Here is a 22,670-nt window from a genome sequence, read left to right on the forward strand (position 1 = left end):
CGTCATCCCCGCGGAGCCGCCCACCGCCCGCAGCGCCGCCGCGCAAGGCCCGGCAGCGCCCCGAGGCCCGCGGGCGATCCCCGGGGCGGTGTGTGGGCGTCGGGCGGGCGCGGGGCACGGTGTCCACAGAGGGGCGCGGGTCCAGGGCGCTTCCCAGCCGCCCGCCAGCGGCACGGCTGGAGCAAGGCTCCCGTTGGTGGCACCCGTGACCCGCCTCCTGACCCTGGGATGGCGGCACAGATGACGCCCGAGCAGCCGGGCCGCGGCTTCCCGGGCGGGCAGAGAGGCGTCTGTGCCCCGTGAGTGTGGGGCGTACTGTGCATGTGTGTGCATCCTGTACTGTGCACTCTGTGCGCTGTGTGCACTGTGCGGACACACTGTGTGCACAGTGTACACACTGTGTATACTGGGTGCGTATCCACCGAGGGACTGTGCTCTCCGCTGCCTCTCCACCAACGCACAACACGGGGCAGTGGCATCGGAGAGCTGGCAAAGCCCCAGTGCCAGCACACAGCTGAGGAGTAAAGCAGGAGAGGTACCAGAACAGAAACTGAAGTGGCATCTCCTCCACAGACAGATCTTTGGCCGACTCGCTAAGCAAGGCCTGCAAAGAGGGCAGCAGGGCTAGTCAGCACTAGGTGTTCCAGTTTGTAATGTTTGTTTTTACATATAAGAAGCAAATTATGAGTTTTAGATGCAACTTAAATATTTTCTGTCCCTAAAACGATTCCAAGTAGAATCAAGTGTTTTGAAAGACTTAAGTGCAGCTGTGCCTGTGGGGTAGAGAATGCTGGGGCATGCTTGTTTTAGACAGCATTTGGCCTCACAATGTTGGTTGTGTTATTGTTCAGCTGCATAAGAATTGCATTTGTATTGGACAATCAACAAACTTTAATTGAAAGTGCAGCAAGTGGAAGGAGTGGCAAGAAGATTTTAAGTGTGGTGTTTCTTCTGAATTTAGTCACTGAGCTCTAAAGCTGTTTTTAGAAAAACAGATAGAATGATGATTATTGTTTCCTTTGGTTTCTGAAATCCTTTGATAAAAGGTATAAGGTGAGTTTGGTAATAGCTGGAATAATTCTTGGCTAAAACCATTCTGCAATTTAACAAGAGCGATTGTTGAGATTACACAATCTCAGCTAAAGTTTGTTTGGCTGTGTCACAATGGTTTGGCAATCTGATATTTTTCTTGGGAGAGTGTATTTATTTTTATTATTGCTCTGAAAGAGTTTATGAGAAAAGTGACTATCAGTGAATGTCAAAGTATGTGATCACTAGCAAAGGTTTGCAATGATAGTCTCTAGAATTTGCAAACAGCCTGAAACAATACCTCTGAATGCTCTGATTTTATTTCTTCTTAATTTCAATGGAATAGTAAGTTTAAAACCTCATAAATGAAATTTACATCCTACTCATGGAATGCACAAGTGTTCAGACACAATTATATCTGTGATTTTAATTTAGTGATGCTCACACAAGCACTGATTGAATACACTTGTTTAAGAATATAATTGTACAAGCAACCCACTCCCACTTAGCAGTCCTTTCTCTTATTGAGGAATGACTCCATTTCTTCAGAGCTGATTTGATTATGTAGATAAATCAGCCATACTTCTGTGCATGAAGAAATTACTGCAATAATGCTGATAGAAGAAAGAGAGCACTGGATGAGTTGGCTAATGTTGCAGTGTCAGTGAATGAAGGACAGCTATACTATAATGAGAAGCAAATAGTTTAGATGAATTTTTCCATTTTTGTATTTCAGAAAAAATTCTGAACTCTGAAAATGTCTCAAAGGGAATGGTCCCTGACACTGTTTACTCTCTCGCTTCTCTGTGTTGATTTTTAGCGGGGTTTGTATCTGGCCCTCATTATGGAATTAGTTCAGTACCATTCTATTTAGTAAGTGGTATGTTGCTCATGAGTAAGCTACTTCTCCAAACTGCATCAGTTGCATTTGCAGCTCACTAAAATCAGTTTGAGCAACAAACTGCGGAGGGGGTTTTTCTTGCCAAGTATTACAGACTATGATCGTTTAAACTTCTTTATATGAAAGTAAAGTAATTTATTATGGCTGATCTGATTTTGACATTTTGTGGTGCCTCAGAATAGCAAGGAGAAAGCAGAATAAAACTAACTGGTTTCTGCAAATGAACCTGTTTGTGATGGCAAGAGGATGTTGAAGCTGTCCTAGAATGCCCCTGGGAGCTCCTGTCCATGCATTGCTGTTAGTGGAGGACTGACTTCCTCTGCTCTACTTCTTCAGGGGAGAAGCCTGTTTGTCAGCTGCCTCAGGGACTAGAGGTGCAGGCGTTGGGGTTAGCTGTGGCTAAGCCTGAGCGGAAGCCCAAATAGCACTGGAAGACTGAAGATGTAAATGAGGAACTCTGCCCAGAGTCCTGTTGTCTGTGTTTCTCTGGGGAGGGCTCTTTGTGTGACTGAAGTGTGGGAGGAATCCTGATCTTAACTGAGCCTCTTCTGCCAGGTTCTGGACCTCAGTACTATGGCAGCTGGATGTCATGACCTTGGCTAAGTCATTGAAGAAACAAAAAGTCATAACTGTACATTTTTGGTGGAGTCTGGAGATTCATACTGTTGGGCTCTTATAGACCCCAGTGGTCTACAAGGCCACGGCAGCCCTGGGCAGCTTGTTTAACTTCTAAACTGTCTTACTGCTTTGTGGACTCTGTCTCAGTGCTCCCCTCCAAACTGGAGTGGCAGTTTGAGACCAGTGGCTTGTTGTGTTCCTAGTATGTCTGCTTCATGTTATCCCGTTTCCTAAACATATGTGGGCATAGGAAGTTTTAAATGAGTATAGGTTGACCAAGAATTGTTCAAATATTTGGAGATCCTCCTTCACATTTACTTTGCCAACATCTTCCAACCAACATGTCTCTGCCTATGGTGAGCATAAGAAGGCTATTTCTACAGATACCCAAACTCCTGGAAGCTGTGAGGAATGTTGTTGATACGGGAGACCCTCCTGGAAGCAAGGCAAGTGTTTTTGCTATGGTCATTGGGCTCAAGGCCTGCCCTGCATGGCAAAGCAGTTTGTCTCAGCCTCTTGTTCTTTCCCATCCTTGCTGTGCAGGAGGGCAAGCTTTCTTGTGCCCCTTCCAGGACTCATGTCTGATCCTGCTGTGGGAGCACGCTGTGTGTGACCTGGGAAATTGATGACACGGTGGCCACGACTGTAAGGGGACAGTCCTGGAGTTGAATGTCTGAGGCAAACCAGTGAATTTTGGCACTTGAACAAAGGAGGTGTAGTGGAAGAGAATTGTAAGAAAAGTTTTGCTGGTTACTTCACCGTTGTCATGTGATGGGAGTAAAGAACAGAGCAGTCCTGACTGAGCTGCTGTTCACACCATCTCAAAATGGGCTTGCGTTCAGAGCCCCCATCTGCCCTACAGGCAACATTTTGAAACCATGCCCACGGCAATTGCGCTAGAAAGTTGAGTAACTGTGTGCAAGAGTCAGCTACAAGGAGGCTAGGAGAACTTCAAGTGTTCCAAGAAGCAAGTGAACTGCAAAGAGGGGTGCCTAGATACATGTGTATGAATATAACAGTATAATCAACAGCTGAGGCTGTGACAGGCTGTGTTGCTAGGCAGAACTTCCATCTGGTCATGCTTGGCCATTCTGGAGTTCATGAGTCACACGTGACTAACCTGAAATCCCCTCTTAGACACAGGAGTGGCTGGGGAGGGACAAGGTCTCATGTTTTCAGGTGGGTGAAAGGGTAGTCCCACCAAGGGTGCTATGACTGTGTCTGCCTGGGTCATACATGCTTGCTGTGAAGAACCCATGATGATGAGATATTTGCTGCATGAGACAGGGTGAGTAATTTAGGCAGTGTCCCTGTGCCACAACCTTCTGTTTCCCTCACCTGTGAATGTGAATACCTATGTGAATACAAGGCTGGAGACAACTGCGCCTTCCAGATTTTCTGGAGAAGTCTGCACAGAGCAATAAAGGTATTCTAGGTTTGATTACAGCCAGCAAGAAGCAAGTAGCTGAAAAGGTCAGGGTGAGCATTAGTTGAGACTGTCCATGACATAGCAGAATGATGACAGATTAGTGATCTGCAGGACCAGAACAAGGAGTATGATCAACATGAACCCCATGAAAGTCAGGAAGGCAGTCTTAATGAACTTGGAGTTAGGAAACCAGCTTGGCTAAATCACTCAAACTGGAGAAACAAAGCTATAGAAAAGGAGAAAGCAAATTAGTTTTTATGTTGGTTGTTAGGGCTGAGAACAAAAGTTCAACAGAAACACATGGCAATAAAATCAGAAAGACAAGCATGAGATGAAATGCAACTAGCTGGCAAAATAAACCCCACACATTACTCCAGAAGCCCATTAATTGTGTGAAGTAGAAAGTGTACTCCAACTGTGAAGTAAGAAAACTAAAAGGTGTCAGGAATGCAGTACCTTTTAGATTTCACTATCAAAGGTCAGTAAAATAAGGAAACTAATGCACTAACCAGGTGCATTTTCAGTTGAGAAAAGGGTAGGATGTTTAAGCCACATATTTTCAAATTGACCTGAATTCTCTCTTTAACTATGTTCTAGTGTGTTTAAAGCTCTAAAGCTAACAGAATCCCAGTGCCATAATCAATGTATTTGAGGAGTTATGGATGTTAGGTAGGATAAAAGGAGGCTGTAAAGTGACAAGCCTGGTGGAGAAAGGAAGGAGAAAAAAAAGAGAAGGTATGACATTATTAAACAAAATAATTTAATTTTCTAGAAAAATAGTGAAAAATATATTTGTACAGTCCTGCAAGATAGCATAGGGATCAGTAAGTGGCAACAAAAACTCACATCTCAAAAATCGGATTGCCTTTACAACAACATGACATCCCTTATGGATAGAGAAGAACTCTGGATGCACTATGTCTTGATTTTCAGGGAACTTTTTATGTGCTTCCCACATGGAAATTAATAAAGCGTGTTCCATGTTAGTCTGCATGTGTGTGCAATGCTTTTTGGAAAACCAGATCTATAGAGTGATTTTTTATTAAAATGGAAATGTGTATCAAGTTGGATTGCACAGATTCAGAATCTGGTGAACTGGATGCATTCTCATAAAAGGGAGAATGTTTATTGAATTCACATCTGTATCAGGCTGGGAGGGAGTAGGTATGCTGGAGGGCAGGAACAAAAAAAAATTATCTTCAGTTAGAAATGCGAAAAATAATGTGAAGTTACTCAGCCAAAACAGATGCAGCCCTAGGCAGGAATAATCAGCTGGTAAACAGATTAGGGGAAATTCTGTACAATAGTAATTCAGGCTCTGAGTGGTCATGGACTGGGTGTGAGTCGACCATGGCTTGTTGCTGCAAAAAAAGGTAAGTGTTCTGCTATGATGTGCTATGAGGATTAGAGTTTGCAAGACCTGGCAAGGAATTCTGTTTTGCTTAACAGTTGTAAAGCTGCTCTTGATTGCTGCACATGAAAAATGATGTAGACCACCTAAACAGCAACCAGAATGTCAAGGGACCTAGAGGAAATAGTGAACTATTTCAGATTGGTTAATTTGGGAAGAATAAGAGTAGGAGAAAGACAACGGTCCACGAATATACAAGAAGTTACTGATAAGATGGGAATAACTTCTTTTCTGTGTCCACCAGGAGCAGAAATTGCAACCAGGATATTTTAGGTTAAACTTTAGGACAAATGTTTTTCAAAGGTAGAGTATGGGAAAATGGTTGCCAGTCTGTCATTGTCACTTTAAAAACAGGCTGTGTGCATCTCCTTCATAATCAGAAATTTAGTAAGTGTAGTGAGGCTGTCTGCATGACTTTCTGAGGACCGTTAAGCCCTCTGTTTTGATTGTTTTTAATGTCACAGAATCACAGAAAGGTTTGGGTTGGAAGGGACCTCTAAAGGTTGTCTAGTCCAATGCCACTGCAGTGAGCAGGGACACCCTCCACTACACCAGGTTGCTCAAAGCCCTGTCAATCTGAACTTGAGCTCTTCTAGCGATGGGACATCCTCAGCTTCTCTGGGCAACCTGTTCCAGAATCTTACTACCCTCATCATAAGAAAGTTCATCCTTATATCAAATCTAAATCTTCCATTTTAAAGTTTGAAAATGTTGCTCCTTTTCCTATCACTATAGGCTTTGGTAAAAAGTGGATCCTGTCTACCAGTACACGCATTGTCCTGTCTCATGTCCCGGTGCCCATGCGACTCCATTTGATACTAGTTGAAGGTTTCAAACCAAAAAATCATCCTCACAATACTGCTCCTAGTTAAATTAATCTACCTATGAAACACAGCGCAACTTCTCTGGTATAATCCTGATCTCATCTTCACCCTGTTGGTTGTAAATAAAAACTTGTGCAATGTTTTGAGTTTTCTTTTTACATAAAGCCACATATATTTTCTTTTTTTTCAACCCTAAAGCATGTGTTGTAATACTCAACTGGTAAACAATCTCCAAGCATCTGCCATGAGTAAATACAGGATGCCTCCTGTGGGTATTGTACTTGGTATCTGGTAAGCTCTGAACCTGGGAATTTCCAGTCATTTCTCTTCTGAAACAATTTCTTATTGCATGCTTTTTTGCTTTAAATATTATTTTAATACCTCTGTACTTGAAATACAATAAGTGTTTTCAGTCAGATTCATCAAAATAGCTCATAGTTTTTCGTCCATGTTAGGTTCCAGTTATTTATGTATATAACATGAGTAAAGAATAATTACCTTTACTAGTAAAATCTTATGGTTTGTGTGTGTGAAGAGAACATTGACAGCAATATTTAAATTCAGTCAATATGTTTTAATTGTTGTTTCTTCTTTTGAGAGAAACTGTCTTTTTATTATTGTTCTCTTAGACAGTAAAGTATTAGGGCTCAATAAGGCAAAAAAATAAATAGCTGTTATTTGTACTGTTTCTAGCTAGTAGAAAATAGCAATAGTAAGTAGCAGTAGAGTTGAAAATACTTCTCTCCTTGGAGTTTGGCCTTCTCAACACAGAGATCACTTTTGTAAGGCAATGTCAAGATGAGTAACTGCTTAAGCTCAGTTTAAAGTGCTTTTTTCCCCCTCTAATTTGTAGCCTCTGTTGCTGGTCAGATCCAGCCTTGTGGTTTGTTTTGTTTTTTTTATTAAGTAGGGAATGCAGTGACAGAGGACCCAGTTATGTCTATAACTGAACTGGTGCACTGTTTTAATTTACAAGAAATGTTCACAAAGGCCTGTTTCCCTGAAAAGAGAAAGAATCAAACTACACAAAGCATAATGTCTGCTTACAGCTTGTTCTTTCAACTTTCTCTTGGTGACATGTATCTGCTGCTTCTCTTGCTCTCCATGGCTTTTTTTCTGTTTGTTTACAGGGTGCTGATTACAGACAGATAGGCATTGTTCTTCCTAAATATACTCAACCTTTGCATTCACGTTCAAACCACAGTGCTACCCTTTATACCACATATCTTAGTTCCCACCCTAGACGTGTCATGTTTGTCTGCATTTCAGCCAGTATTTTTTGCTATGTCAGTTACTGATAAATAAGGGCAGATTAAGCATCATTAGATAATCCTGTTCTGCCTCCTATTTTCAGCAGTGCCCACAGAGCAAAGTCAATGGCTACTCCCAGAGACAGCAAACTTACAGGATGAATTTATATTAAAAACAAAATATATATTTATGTAATCATAGTGTTCAAATTACTGCAGTACATGGCAGCATATATGCTGCATTTGTTTGTTTGTTTCCTTCTGAATGAAAATATGCTATCACTTCTGAGAGAAATGTACTCTTTCTCCCACTGGTGTTTCCCACAGGACCTCAGGAGAGGGCTGGCTTTGAAACTGCTGCTTCCTGCAGCAAGCAGAATGGTGCTGAATTGTTTTTGTGGAAAGCAAGCATCCTCAGAGCACAGCTTCTGCTGAGTCTTGAGCTAAGTAGGAGGAAAGGACAAGTGACTGCTGCTCACTGAGTCAGCCCTTTCCTTTCCTGGATGCTGTCAGTTTCTGCAGGAAAGCTTTTTAAATTAGGACTCTATTCCTGAGTCCTAATTTAGCTGTCCTGCAGCTACTATCACAGCTGTATGATCTGCCTTTGTGTTGGGCAGGGAGTGCCCATGGAGTTCAGACCTTTTCCAAAGGTGAGAAAACCTGCAATTCACCAGTGGAAGAAAGGGCTCTTGTGAGTGGCAGAGCTGGTGCATCCGAAGTGGCAGAGACTCCAGTATTACAAAAAATTCCATCCATGAGTGCTCAAGGATTTAACAAGACAGTTTTTGAAATGGAGTAAAAATCTTTCAGGGAGAAAGAGTGCAATTTTTTTTTTGTAACAGGTTGTGGAACAGAGTGATTCTTTCAGTGTTACCACATCCGTGGCTCAAGACAGCTAGCTGTCACACCTCCAGGTAAGCTCCTTGGTGAACAAGTTCTTCAGCTGAACTGACTAGGCTCAGATGGGATGCCAACAGCAGCTGTGGTCACACCTTTTCATTAAATCATGTGTTTGATTCTGTGTAATGTAGGAGAGCTCTGTCATTGACCTAATTAGGATGACAAGCAAATCGTAGTGGCTGCATGCAAAACCCTGTGATGTCAGTAAAAGTTTTACCATTGTACTTTTGTACCAACTTAGCACATCACAACTTCAGTCTGCTTGTGCAGAGACCCAATGAAGTAGAGCTCTTATCATGCTTCTGGGGTAAAACTGATCAAAAATAAAATCCTGTACCAAAATCTGCTCTGAGTTATTTCATGTTTCATGCAAATTTAACTCAGCTAATTATTACGGAATTTCTTTTTAGTTGCATTGTTGCAACCAAGTGCACATCTTTTGTCTCAAATGTCTCCTAGCTTCAGGAATCTCTTAATTTCTTTTGTTTTTCTTTATGTTATTTCACTAAAGCTTCTTTATCTTTTCTGCTGAATATACATTTGATTACTAAATTTAGTGCTTCTCTTCACATGGCCTATTTCTTTTGAGTCTTAGTGTTGTTGCTTGGATACGCTTTTCTACGTGAGACACTTGGTTTCATCTTGCTTTTTTCTGTGCTTTGGGCAATACAAATGAATTGTTATTGAATATTTTTCATGTTTTTAAATGTAGTTGGTTTGCCTGGCACCTTGGTTTCAGCAGAACGTTTGTCTTTGCCGATCTGTGGGTCTAGGTATTTCATACCCTGCATAACATTGAACAGCTTACTATTCTTGCATTTCTTTACAGTCAGTTACAAAAATGGCACAATTATGCTAAGTAAAGGCCAATCATTGTGTAACTTATGAGAATACTAATATTTAGAGATAAACAGAGAGATACTCAATTTCTTTTTTGTTGTGCTGTAGCTGCAAGTTATTTCCTGGAACACCTTACATGAATTAATCTTTTTGTTTTAGTCACAGGATAGGAGAAGTAAGTATACAGAAGGAGTAAACTCGAGCATTTTAATTGGAACTGAAGTATTCTTACTCTTGTGTGGAGTTTTGCTTATGCCATTTTGAAAAAATGTATAGTAGGCGAGGGCAAGAAAAAGTTGAAGGAAGGGTGGCAGAGACTTTCAGAGGTGAAGAATAACTACTGTGTGTGGCAAAGTTAAATAGTTTAGAATTCTTGGCCAGAAGAGTGATCATGGGAAGCAATACAAGAAAAATCTTTAAAGTAATGGATGGTGTGGAAAGGTAAACAAGAAGCAAGCATTCACAAAACCTCACAATACAAGAACTAGGAGCATTGTGGAACAGATGAATCATGGTACAGATGAAAAAAATCATTAGGAAGTACTTTCTCATGTGACAGAAATAGTGGAATGTGGTGCTGTTGAAGACTGAGGAAACAGAACTGTAGGTAAGGGAGTAGGCAGCGTAATGGGAGGAGTCTGTTGATTGGCATTGAAGACAGCAGCCAGAGACAAATCCCATCTCAATCCTTTGGTCACTGATTGCTGGAAGCTGAAAAAAAGCCAAGAAGGTTCAGAGCATGTTGCTAGATTTTCATATGGCTTATATTCTGATTTATATAATGTACTGTCTGGCCTATGCTGCTGCATCTACACTGCTACTTGTAACTATGCTAATTGGATTAAACATAGCGCACATTTACTTCCCTGTGCTACAGACATATATTGATTTTGTTGAGTGGGGTGTTTGGTCATGTAGAGCAATTCTGAGAAGAAAGGGGAAACTTTAAAAATTTACTCTTGTCAAAATGTTCCATACACTTACTGGTGTGTGGCTATGTAACCATACTTCTGTGTTTATTTAATACTGTGTATTTTCTTTGTGGGCACACCCAAAGTTTCATTATGGTTTGTACTGAGGGAGAAATAATAGAAAGATCTATGTATGAAAATGTTACTGCAGTCTGTGTGAAAGAAAAATTAATGCTTATGCTTGCTAAACAAAATGAGAAAAATGTATGCAGTCATGTCCTTGATGGGTAACTTCTTGTGCAGAGAACTGTTTGCTTTTGAGGCTGATGCAGAACACATCTCTCAAGAAGACAAAGTGCCCACCTAGCTAGAGAAGCAAAAAGCTAAATAAGCTGCTTAAACTTAGCTGTCTAGTGCCATTTTCACTGCGGTGTGGTGTATCTCTCCTGTCCTCCCACTGTTGCTTCAGAGCAGTGCAGGTCTGTCTTCAGTCTTGTGGTGTCTCTGCCAGCCCTCTGCAGATATCTTTGATACCCAAGGGTGTGTCAAGTGGCACTAGATCATGCAGATAATCTCTGTGAATGGCAGCTGAAAGGTCGCCCGGGGAGCTCTGGCTGACACTCTTTCAGGTAACAGGAGTGAGGAGGAACCTGTCTGGGGAACCAATTCCTCACCTAGATGTGTCAGAGCACTGATGTGCAGCCCTGGAAATAGAAACATTTATACTTCAGTTATATGGGCTGAACTTAGTGGAGTCAAGACAAATAAATCACATTAAAAAATCATGTATGTATGAGTTATGTAAGAGCAGACTCCGCACTGTATATAGAGCACTGTACTGGGTACATGAATTCAACATTTACTTGATTTTGGTATCTAGTATGGAAGAAGCTTTAGCAAAAGTCAGTTAAATGCTAAGGTTTTGTTTCTTCTCATCTTTTAAGAAACTTATCTTTTTTTACTATTTTCCTCCTTATTCAGATATGTTCAAATGATGTTGAATTTGTCCTATACCAAACATGTACATTTAAAATACCAAATAAATGTCTATGAAATTAAAAACCTTCAAATTGAAGTACCTTTATTACCCACGGTATCCCACAGTTGACTTGAATGATGTCACAGTGAATAAATCAATAACTAAATGTAGTCATCCCATGACGAAAAAATTAACAAAACAATAATTACAGATCTATATAACATATTCAAGGGAGATAGTAATATATAAGATAATCTGCAAAATGTCCATAAAATTATATTGCGCAAATAATATTACATTTTACCATAAGAGCTCTGTATTTTTTAAATCAATGTTAACATTTTTGTGAAATTTAAAGATTTTTTTTTCTTCATATTTCTCATACAACATTACTTGGTCATACAGCAAAGTCCCATGAGTACACTGAGATCTCCTGAAAGACCATTTAATTAAATGGGGCACAAATATTGTCCATTGAAGGCAAAACACCTTTCACCTTTGAATTTAACGTCCTCGTTAAAAAAGTCAGGGAGGGATGTGTGTTTGATTACTTTGCTAATGATTAAGGAAAAAATCCAATGTATCTGGTAACTCAATATTGCTAATTAACAGGTGCCTAAGCAAAGGATATGTAAAACCCAAGTGTATTCACAACATGTCCTTCTTCTGGCTAGAGGATGCTTATATCTATAGTATTCCAGCATGCTAGGTCAGTGCTGCCAAGTGGATCATTGCCTTCAGTGTGGGATACTGTTACTGACACCATCTGATACTGCCAGTACCCATCTTAATTTTGCCATCTACCAGTCTCCCTGCTTTTAAAAATGTTAAATGCCCAAAATGTTTTAGATCTGTTTTAGAGTGTTTCAAACCTAGGTTAGTGTGAGTTCGCAACTTCCCTGAATTGATAAAGCTCTACAGCTGCACACGTTCTCAGCCATTTCAGAGTACACAACCATATTAAACTGGAACTAGCCCAGAACAGCCTGTTCTACCAGTTGTTGCACAGATCCATATTTCCAGACATACAAAGATCCTCATTTCAGCAGTCCTGCCTACCTGATGTGGAAAACCATCTATCTGAACATACTGTTATATACCACTAAAGGCAGCCTTTCAGCCCTTACCACCAGCCCTTTAAGTGCATGAGGGAGTGTCTTGATTTTGTGTGTTACTTGTGTACTTACACTGGCATAGTGACTTCTTGTGGACACCTGAAACCACCTCGCTTAGTCTGGAGGTGGGATTTCAGTTCAGACAAGCTGGTTCAGCTGGGGGACAGGACCAGCCCTGATTCTTACTTTTGTTAGCAATATGTCAGCTTCAGAGTGACAACATAAATGAGTGCTGACAGTCACTCAGTATTTCCAGAGTGTCTGGAAGAGCAGTCAAGTTCTTTCACAGTTAAGTGAAAAAGAATCACGTTGTTGCAGGTGTGGGTTTCATAAAGCAACAGGCAAATCCTCCCACACCTCCACACTGGCCTGCTGTAGTCCAGGGAGCTGGTGCTCTTTGTGTAGCACTGCAGCTTCTCTTGGAGCCACCAGTCCCAGGTACTTGTGAAGAAGCTGTGGCTCTCTCTCGAGCCAAGAAAGGTACATCTCTGCCTGCACTGCTGGTGCACGCTGTTGTGTGTGCCTGTCCCGGGGGCCTGCCTATCTTATGTGCCTCTGGGGCAGTGTGCTCTTGCCACAGAGCTCAGTATGTCCAGGGCGTGCACCTCCAATGTATGGCCCTACACAGAAGAGAGAAGCCTTCATCTGCTGACTTCGTGTGGAGCCTCCATGCATCCCAGTACTGCAGTAACATATAAAGCTTTATGTTCCCATGAGTTCTAGGGCCTTACATGCAATAATAGTGAGACTCACTGTGACTCACAGCTTTGAATACACCCACTCACACCTAGACTGGACTGACTGAGATTGTCTGTACCCAGACACCTGACACCCTCATTAAATCTGAAGTGAACACAGACTCTTAGTTATATAACATAATACCAAAGTAAAACATTGTATTTCCTGAAAAGGGAAGAAACCCCAAATGGAACTTGCATTCCATATTCTGGTTTTAGCACACGACTTCAGATTCCCCAGGTAAAATATTTTTAAGGGCAACATTAATTGTTAATCTTTTCTTGACTTGTACTTGACATTTGACATTATGAATGGAGAACTCTTTAATTTAATGTTTTGCTCAGTTTATTTCACTGTAGTACCAACACAAGGGAGCACTCCCTTCTGCAACTTAAAACAGGGCAAATACTACACTCTTCTGCCATTCCCTCTTGACAGATACTAGACATCTGCTTCAGAAGGAACTGAGAACAGAAATAGAATTTCTGTTTTCTACCACATTGCATTTCTAATTGCTGATTGGAGATGATTTTTACTAAAATAAAATCTTCTTAAAATTAGGTTTGCTATATCTGAGTATTCTTCAAATCAGACTGTAGAACTATAGACTACAGAAATAAAAGAGAAATTCAAAGACCTTTATAAAATCAAGGTTTTTCTGTACAGAGTCATAGTACTAAATTTTAAGTGAACCACTTGATACTAAGAAGGATAATATACTAGTCTCTAATTAGCTGGAATTTTCATTAAATATCTTTAACATTAGAAATATTTTGAATGTATGACTATAGCAGACAGGTCAGGTTGAACATTTTTTCAAATTCACTTTGAGTGCCTTGTGTTCCCCTGAACTGCCAGAAGATATCATATATCTTTTATTACCCTATGTTCTGAACATTTGATGACAGCACTGGGACTCACGTGAACACAGATGTTGAAAAACTGTACCAGACTTTGCATTCAAGGAACTAGCTGGATACCAGAAGTACATGCTGAACTAGATCAGCACATGTAGTCTTTTAACAATAGCATATGCACTCCTCCTAGTTCTGTCAGTACTTTTCTCATCAGTATGCTGTAGAAGAGATCACAGCAAAAGACTTTCTCTTTTGACTCATCCCATTTTTCTTTAATAGCTAGTCTTACTTCAGTGATTTAAAATGTTTCACTGAATATTTCAAATGGTGCTATTTTCATTAGTTTAATATTTTTTTCTTGATGTTGTTGGTTTCTAAGGGGGCAAGGTCCATAATTTCATGAAGTCCAATGATCAGATTTATGTTTTGATCAAAAAATTAAGAGTGATTTATTCAAAGCCTGCAGTTTTTATTTCTGTTTTGAGGTCTTTGATAAGTAAATGCCAGTATGCATCAGTCTGGGGTCATCTGAAAACGAAGGCGAAGATCTGTGTCTGAGTATGTAGATGTAGTATGTAAAACTAGACTGACATCAGTAATAATGACAAGTTTGGGCCCTTAGAAATAGCAGTGAATAGCAATAGAATATATGTAGTTTAATGGATTTAAATAGTTTTGTCATTTTCCAAGCAGTGGTGAGAACAGTCAAATAAACAGGTGTACAATTCATACTAGGGGATAGTACTTAAACAAAGAAATTATATGCAAACTTGCAAATGTCTCTTACAATGCAACTATATATGAAAGGAAATGAAACTTCATTCTCTTATAATGAAACTATGCATGAAAGGAAAACAGATCCCAGAGTCTTTAGATTTAAAACTGTTGGACAGCTGTCAAATCTATGATCACTTTGCCAGCAGTATGCCAGTGCTACGGCCTTTGCCTAGCTATATAAGTGAATGTATTTCCCTAGAGAAATCAGTTTATGGCAGTGTGAAGAATCAGCTAGAAAAACCTGCAGAACTCATATGTTCATAATCAAAAGCTCCATAAAAGACCAGTTCCCAAGTTATGCTTCAAGTTACTTAAAAATTAGAGTAAAATGGATTGTATAGAGGTGTGGCATTTGCAATCAATATAGATCATTTAATGAAGTTGTCTAAGAACACTTTAAATAGTTCACAAAGCACAATAAAAACCATCCTGTACATATCTGATGTAGTTCAGAATGGCTAATGGTGTTCCTTCTCTCTGATTTTGGTTTGCCTTAAAGCCTCATGGCTGTCCAACAGCTGAATTCAGGCACAAGAGGTGAAAGAAAATTGGAATCATTAACTTCTTCAGCCCTCCTATAGCAATTCCCATTCATAAGTTAGAGCCCTAAGCATAGGACTGTACGGGGATTTATCATGTCGTTATCTTCAGTGAGTGTTACTTTGAAGGTAGTGGCTAGAAGGACTTTTACTGAATAACAAATCCCTGAACTTGACTTGCCCAAACCTTGTTCAAGTGCTTTCAGCTTTTTCAAATAATCTTCCTTCCCTAACTTCCCTGAATTTAGTTCCTAAATCCAGGAAGAGATATTATTAAAACAGGTATTTGAAAAGCACAAATGGCTGAAAGGCTGCATCTGATAGTATAGCCAAGGACTGCCTCTGTGAGGCACAGTCCCAGGCATGGCATCATGGCTACTGATGAATCCAGACTGCACATTTTGTTAGAATGTGTTAAATTATGCCATCTAGTAAATCATAGTAATTAACCAATTCACTGTGCAGTACTATTTCTAGCCATGCACTAAACAGATACACCACGTATATCCTGCCCAGGTGGAATGACAGACACTGTTCTCTATAATATTGAATATGTAAAGAAAGAAAATTAGCTTAAAAATTAAGGTTTTGATGGCTGTTTTTGTTCCCCTGTTTTTGCAGAACATGATAAATGCAGCCTTTACAATTGATGAAGTCTCTAGATAAGACACAAAAAAAAAGGTGTCATATGTCAGTCACTGAATGGAGTCAGTCCAACTGAATGTGTTGAAAATTCCAGTGATGAGTTACTTCTGAATAGACCAGTGGTCATAGGATATAGGATGCAATTCCACAGCAGGTGAATGGTGAAGTCTAGTAAACTACATTCTTTTAGGAATGAAGGGATAGCTAATAGAAATAGAAGGCCATATAGATTAATCAGAAGCACTGTAACCTCAGTAACCTCATGGCTCCATTTATCTAAATGCAGCAAAATTCACCCTTTTTGCTTCTGACACTATCACAATGATGTTAAATGGATCCCAGTGCTTAATTGTGAAGTCTTTATATGAATTCATATATTATTTTGATAAATTCAGGGAGGTTCTGTAAGCCAAGATCCTAGCTCACCATTTGGTACATCCTAAACATTGACACGTGCACCTCAAAAGAAAATCAGAAAGGATGCATTGTTTTCAAGCCTCTGGGATGAAGTTTTAAAACAGTTCTTCATGTACAATAAAATTACTGACTGTATTAACTTTTCCAGAACATAAAGACCACTTGGCTTGCTGGATCTCCTTCATCCTTGTCCAGCTGTGCAGGCTACTCTAATACTGAGGAAATAAACATAGAATCATTTAAGTTGAAAAAGACCTCAAAGATCATTGAGTCCAACTGTTAACACAGCAATGCAAAGTCCATCACTAAAACATGTCCCCAAGTGCCACATCTACACAGTTTTTAAATACCTCCAGGGTTGGTGACTCAACCACTTCCCAGGGCAGTCTCTTCCAAGGCTTGACAAATCTTTTAGTGAAGAAATTTTTCCTCATATCCAATCTAAACCTCCTGTGGTGCAACTTGAGGCCATTTCCTCTTGTCCTGCTGCTAGCTGCCTGGCAGAAAACTCCAGCCTTCACCTGGCTACACACTCCTTTCAGATGGTTGCAGAGAGCTATAAGGTCTCCTGTAAATCTCCTTTTCTCCAGGCTAAACAATCTCTGATCCCTCAGCTGCTCCTCATAAGACTTGTGCTCCAGTCCTTGCGCTCCAGTCCTTGCACCAGCTTCATTGCCCTTCTCTGGACTTGCTCCAACACCTCAATGTCTTTCTTGGAGTGAGAGGCTTAGAACTGGACACAGGACTTGAGATCCTCACCAGTGCAAAGCCCAGGTGGAGATCACTGCCCTATTCCTGCTAGTCACGCTATTTCTGATGCAGGCTAGGATGCTGTTGGCCTTGATAGCTTTAAATTTCTTTTTCTTCACGTATAAATGACGAAAAACATCTTATGCATGTTTTATCTTTTACTTGCTCCTCCTGGGTAATAATTTGAGAATGGTTTCTCTCATTTCTTCCAGGCTTAGGCAGGCCAATCCTCCTCTTTTTATGTTGCTTCCATTTTGTTTGACAGGACAGGGCTTTTTGTTCCCTGATGATCTTTTTTGGAAATAGATACCTAACTTAAAACTAATGTTTGTAGTCAGATGGACATGATGTGAAATGAAAGAGATGTGTTGTCCTTGTACCTTACAATCGATCAGCTTCGTTGCTCAGTGTTTATGAATCAAAACTTCCATTCTTTGACACAAACAGTGCTTGCACTGCTTGAACAGACTTATGTGAAAATTCCTGTCAGGATGTAAAATTTTTTCTAGGTGTGACTCAAAAAATAATTTACCCTCCATTTGCAGGGAGGTAAAAACAATTTAATAGTGTTTATTACACTCTTGAAATAAATCAGATCCTGTAGAATCTCACAAAAAATGTAATTGAAAATTGGTAAAATGTCACTGTCTCTTACTCTGACAAGCACATTAATTGAAATGTAATTACTAAAATCTTAATGTAATTGTTATTAATAACATAATAATGTAATTTAATGTTAGCCTTAAACTTTAGGTGTCTGATCATCCATTTTACACTCAAACTAATATGTCATTAGCTTGTGAATGAAAAGGATATTTTGCTGTTAATTGCTCCTTACTTTTATGATGACACAGTGTTCCACACAGTGACACAGTGTATGGCTCAAAACTGAGGTAAAGGTAAATCTTAAAAGAATGATTGCTATTATATATGACTTCAAATAAAAGTCAATATTGATCTCATTATGTGACTGTGTGAAGTATGGTTGTCATACCATACATACATCTACCGTGCATTTGAATTAATGAGGATTGCTGTATGGAAAGGTGCTTTCCTTGTGCCAACTCTTTAACCTTTATCTGAGTTTATTTAAATCACCGAAATAGAACAAAGCAAAACAAACCAGAAGTGGGTGGTTTTCTGTGGAGCTGGTAAAATTGAATGGACTCAGAGAAGGATCTGGTGAATGCCAGAGGTGGCTTAAGTGTGGGGCAGAGCCTTAGATCTGGCATTGTGGGCACAGGGAGAAGGAAATGATAATGGTGGACTGGGAGTGAGATCTCACCCTTTTAGTGGCAGTGAGATGCTGGATGGCCTCAGCTGGCCATTGAACTATACCCAAAGGATGATCAAAGTTTCGACCCAGGTGTAAAAGCCAGTTTCACTTCACAGTAGGTAATGGGTTGTTGTTTTACTTATGTACTGTGGTAGTCATTAGTCCAGGGAGAAGAGAGTTAACCACAGAATAAAAATAAATCCTTTGCTCTTGAAATTTTAATGGATTCTTCTTTTCTCTCTCTTTTTTCCACTCATTTTTTCCTGCCTTACCACAGCTCATCCATTCTACTATGTCTGCAGTCTGCATGGTGCCTGACAGAGACAAACCATGAAAATGCTATAATCAGCTAGCGGAATCACAAGACTGGACTACAGTCACTGAGAGATACAAGCTTGGGATTTATATTTAGCTATAGTGCTAGTGCAGTTTGGCGTTGAGGATGGGCATAACTGATTCATCTTTAAATTAACTAATCCTCTTAAGAGCAAATTTCTAGTCACTACAACACTGTGATTGGCACAAAGTAATTTACTTTTTGCCATCATGGTGAGACTGTTTCTACTGTGCCAGCAGTGTATGTGCACATAGATTACTTTGTAGACACATCCACCATCTACTTATGAATCCTGTTTTTCTTTTGTGAACGTGGCATTATGTGCTAACCTTTATGCATGGCTAGCAAAATGTGAACTTTCTAGAGAGAAACTGAGAATGTAACAGTAAAGAATTCATTGCATAGCAAGAATGTGACACCTAGTGGATACACGACTTTGAGGAAATGTGACAGTCCCATCAAGCAATATTGCCATAAAATGACCCTGCCCCATACCAAAAATAATTTGATACCAGAAAAGACATTGATTTTGAATGAATCTTTGTATGAGCCAAAGTAATTGGATAGTATCAAGTCCCCACTGAAAGCTCATAAAGGTAGGAGGTGTCAGAGATAGTTTTAAAAGGACTGTTTGTAAACTACCAGAACACTCAAGATGTCAGGCCAAGAATGTCAGAGGCCCAAAGTCCATGAAGGCATTGTGGATATTTATGAGATGCATCATAACTGCAGATATTCAACATGCAAAACATAAGCATAAGGGCTTAAACCCCCCTTTTGTTAAACCCATCTCTCTGTTACTGCTATGCTACTTCTTCAGGAAGTGAGAGTTTTCACAATAGGCAATGCTCAGAGGTGAATAACTATATGGTGAAGCCACTGGAAGCTGGACAAGACTGAAACACAGTTTAAGAAGTCTGACATTCTGCCCAAACTATCTGATACAGATGGTGTCCATCTTCTATTCTTCACTGCAGTCTGTAGTACCTAAATTTCAAGTATTCGCATATCCCCATCTTCCATGGTGCCCTAGACCCTCACTGCTTCATTGGCTATAAGTACTAGAAAAATTCATCACCAGAAGCTGGTATTTTATATTGGCTACCAAACACAAACCAAAATGACACCATAAAATTTACATACAAATATCTCTATTTATTTCAAAATATGCTGAAAAGTCTTCCCCAAGCCCAACAGGGGAGCATGCCTTGCTGGCCAGATCCTTTGCCTGCCACCACAGAAGTTACACTTCTCACCATCCAGCTACAAATGTATGCTTGGAACTATATTCTCTCCAAAAGTCTTGGTATCAAAATGCAAATATGTCCTGTTTTCCTGTACAAAACAGTGTTTGGAAAAATAACAGACCCAGCTGAAGTGCAGGGTTTTTCTAACTCAAGCTCCAGGAGGAGGTTCGGGCTGTGTCCAGAGAAGGATGTGAGCCAGCAGGGTGCCTAGGTGGCCCGGAAGGCCAATAGCATCCTGACCTGTATCAGGAATAGTGTGGCCAGCAGGACTGGGGAAGTGATTGTCCCCCTGTTCTTGACACTGGTGAGGTCACACCTTGAGTGGTGTGTCCAGTTCTGGACCCCTCGAATCAGGAAGGACATTGATGTGCTGGAGTGAGTCCAGAGAAGGGCAACAGAGCTGGTGAAGGATTTGGGACACAAGTCCTGTGAAGAGCGGCTGAGGGAGCTGGGATATAGCCTGGAGCAAAGGAGGCTCAGGGGAGACCGTAGTGCTCTGTACAACCACCTGAAAGGAGGTTGTTGCCAGGCGGGAGTTCGTTTCTTGTCCCAGGCAACCAGCGTAGGACGAGAGGATATAGTCTCACGCTGTGCCAGGGGAGGTTTAGGCTGGACATTAGAAGGAATTTCTCCACAGAAAGGACGATTAAACATTGGGATGGACTTCCCAGGGTGGCGGTGGGGCCACCGTCCCTGGAGGCGTTTAAGGAAAGACTGGACGTGGCATTCAGTGCCGTGGTCTGGTTGACAGGGTGGTGTTCGGTCGCAGACTGGACTCGATGAGGTCTTTTCCAACCTAATTGATTCTGTGATGGGGCAGCACAGAGAGCAAAAAGTGGAAATAAGCAAGAGGACGAAGTGAGAGCTCGTGGTCCACACGAGCGTTGCTACAACAGCCATCGGAACATTTTACAAGGCCGCACAGGGGGCGGGCCGGCAGACACCGGCCAGGCCGAGCCCGGTTGGGCCGGGCCGAGCAGGGCCACGGCGAGGGGCGTGGCGAGCGGCAGCGGCGGGCGGTGTCACGTCGGGCCGGCCCGGCGCCCATCCTGGCAGCGCCCGGTGCCTGCGGCTGCCGCCTGCCTCCGCCCCGCCCTGCCCTGCGGATGTGGAGCCGGCACCGGCGGTGAGTGGGGAGTGGGCGGCCGGCGCTCGGCGGGAAGGGGCTCCCGCTGCCTGCGCCGCCGCGAGGGGAGGAGCCTCCGCCCTTCCCGCCCACCCCGCCGCGGCGCAGAGCCAGTGTCGAGCCCGGGCAGCCGTGACACCCCAGAGCTTCCCCCGCCGCCCCGGCAGCGCTCGGGGTGGTGCTCGCGTCGTGCGGCCGCGGTGGGCTGCGGGCGGCGGGGGGAAGCGGCACAGGGCGGTGGCCGCCGGCGGAGCGCGGCCGGGCCGGGGGCAGGGAGTGAGTCACCGGCGGGGCCGGCCGGGCTGCTCTCCTCCCCGGTGTTTGGGTTCCTAAAAAAGGAGAGCTAGGCGCAGCCTGGCAGTGGGAAGTAGCCGTGATGGGCTGCCTCAGGGCGGGCACGGCCCGGACGCGGCGGCTCCTGGGGCCTCTGAGCGTGGGGAGGCTGGGCGGTGAGCCTGGCTCTGACCCGCTCTTCGCCGACACGCCCTGGAAAAGGGCTGCAGCTCCCTCTGCCCTGAGCTGACAGGGTGGTCATTGCTCATGGGCTCGATGGTCTCAGAGGTCTTTTCCAACCTAATTGTTTCCGCGACCGCCACCCAGCCGCTCCGTAAGAGCGAGAGCTCTGGGGGTTTGAGGGCCTTTTGGGCTGTTCGCCGTGCTTCTGGGTCTGTCGCAAGTTGCACAGTGTGCAGGTATGGAAGAAGAGACCAAATCATCTCCCATAGGGTCTGTGCTGGGCGTTGGACAACTTGTTTGGAAAATATGTTTGGAAATCACAGGCACGATTTGGAAGAGTGCTTCAGCTCTGTTGCAGTTTTCAGTAGTAATAAACCTAAAACTAACAAGTCAAACAGAAAGAGAGTAGTTTTGGGTTAGATACTAGGAAGAAGTTCTTTACTGTGAGGGTGGTGAGGCACTGGAACAGGTTGCCCAGAGAAGCTGCGGATGCCCCATTCCTGGCAGTGTTCAAGATGAGGTTGGATGGGGCTCTGAGCAACTTGGTCTAGTGGGAGGTGTCCCTGCCCATGGCAGAGGTTTGGAATTAGATGGTCTTTCATGTTCTTCAAACCCAAACCATGCTGTGATGATTCTGTGATTCTTACGCTGTCAGCATGCCAAACACAATGAGTCTGAATAAGTGATAGGAGCCAAGTTCACTGAGTAGCGAGCACACTGTTTATAAGAAAAGGCTGTTTTCAAGAGATAACTGTTCTGCAAAGCAATATTCTTTGGTCATATTTAATAATTATCTAGTGCTTTTCATTCTTTAAATTCTTTAGGAATCGCAATATACATAATGCGTTGGGCATTATTTTAGCAAAACCCTGCAAACGCCTGATTGTGGATAGTGAAGCGTTAAGGTGTAATGGCTTATCCAGACAGTGTAGTCAGCCACTGACAATCTCAGTGGCAGTGCCTCATCCCTGATTATGTTTTCCTCTGTCTGATTCATTCTGTTTGTGCAGATATGCATCTAAAATGTTTTTAAATACTTCATTACTACAGTGCATTTCTTTTAAAGACACACATATTTGGGTTCAGAGCTGTAAATCTGAATGTTGCACAATTGTGTGTGTGTGAAAAGACAAGTGAAGCTAACTGAAAACCCCACTGAAATTTGGCTTGAAAGATCTTTTCTGCCAGTCAAAAGTGAATAGACTTGTTTATTATGACAGGCATACATTTACAATATCACTGTATTTTGTAGGGTAATTTATATGAAATACTGGAGACTGATTTGTCTTTGAATCACA

The 22,670-nt window shown here is 41.9% G+C and overlaps 1 protein-coding gene across 3 annotated transcripts in view; it reads left to right on the forward strand.

The window, feature by feature from the left end:
- Positions 1-8,351: 8,351 nt before the first annotated feature.
- ANO10 (anoctamin 10) overlaps positions 8,352-22,670 on the forward strand; it is a 134,731-nt gene continuing 120,412 nt past the window's right edge. The window contains exon 1 of one of the 3 annotated variants that reach the window (XM_085051210.1): positions 8,352-8,376. The gene's annotated coding sequence lies outside the window, so the exon portion shown is untranslated. Of the gene's footprint in view, positions 8,377-20,757; positions 20,917-21,589; positions 21,609-22,670 lie in introns of those variants that run through there. The other 2 variants (XM_085051209.1, XM_085051211.1) reach the window with 2 other exon arrangements.

The sequence above is a fragment of the Lichenostomus cassidix genome, chromosome 2 (genome assembly GCF_008360975.1).
Source record: "Lichenostomus cassidix isolate B80296 chromosome 2, HeHo_3.0, whole genome shotgun sequence".
Lineage (NCBI taxonomy): Eukaryota > Metazoa > Chordata > Aves > Passeriformes > Meliphagidae > Lichenostomus > Lichenostomus cassidix.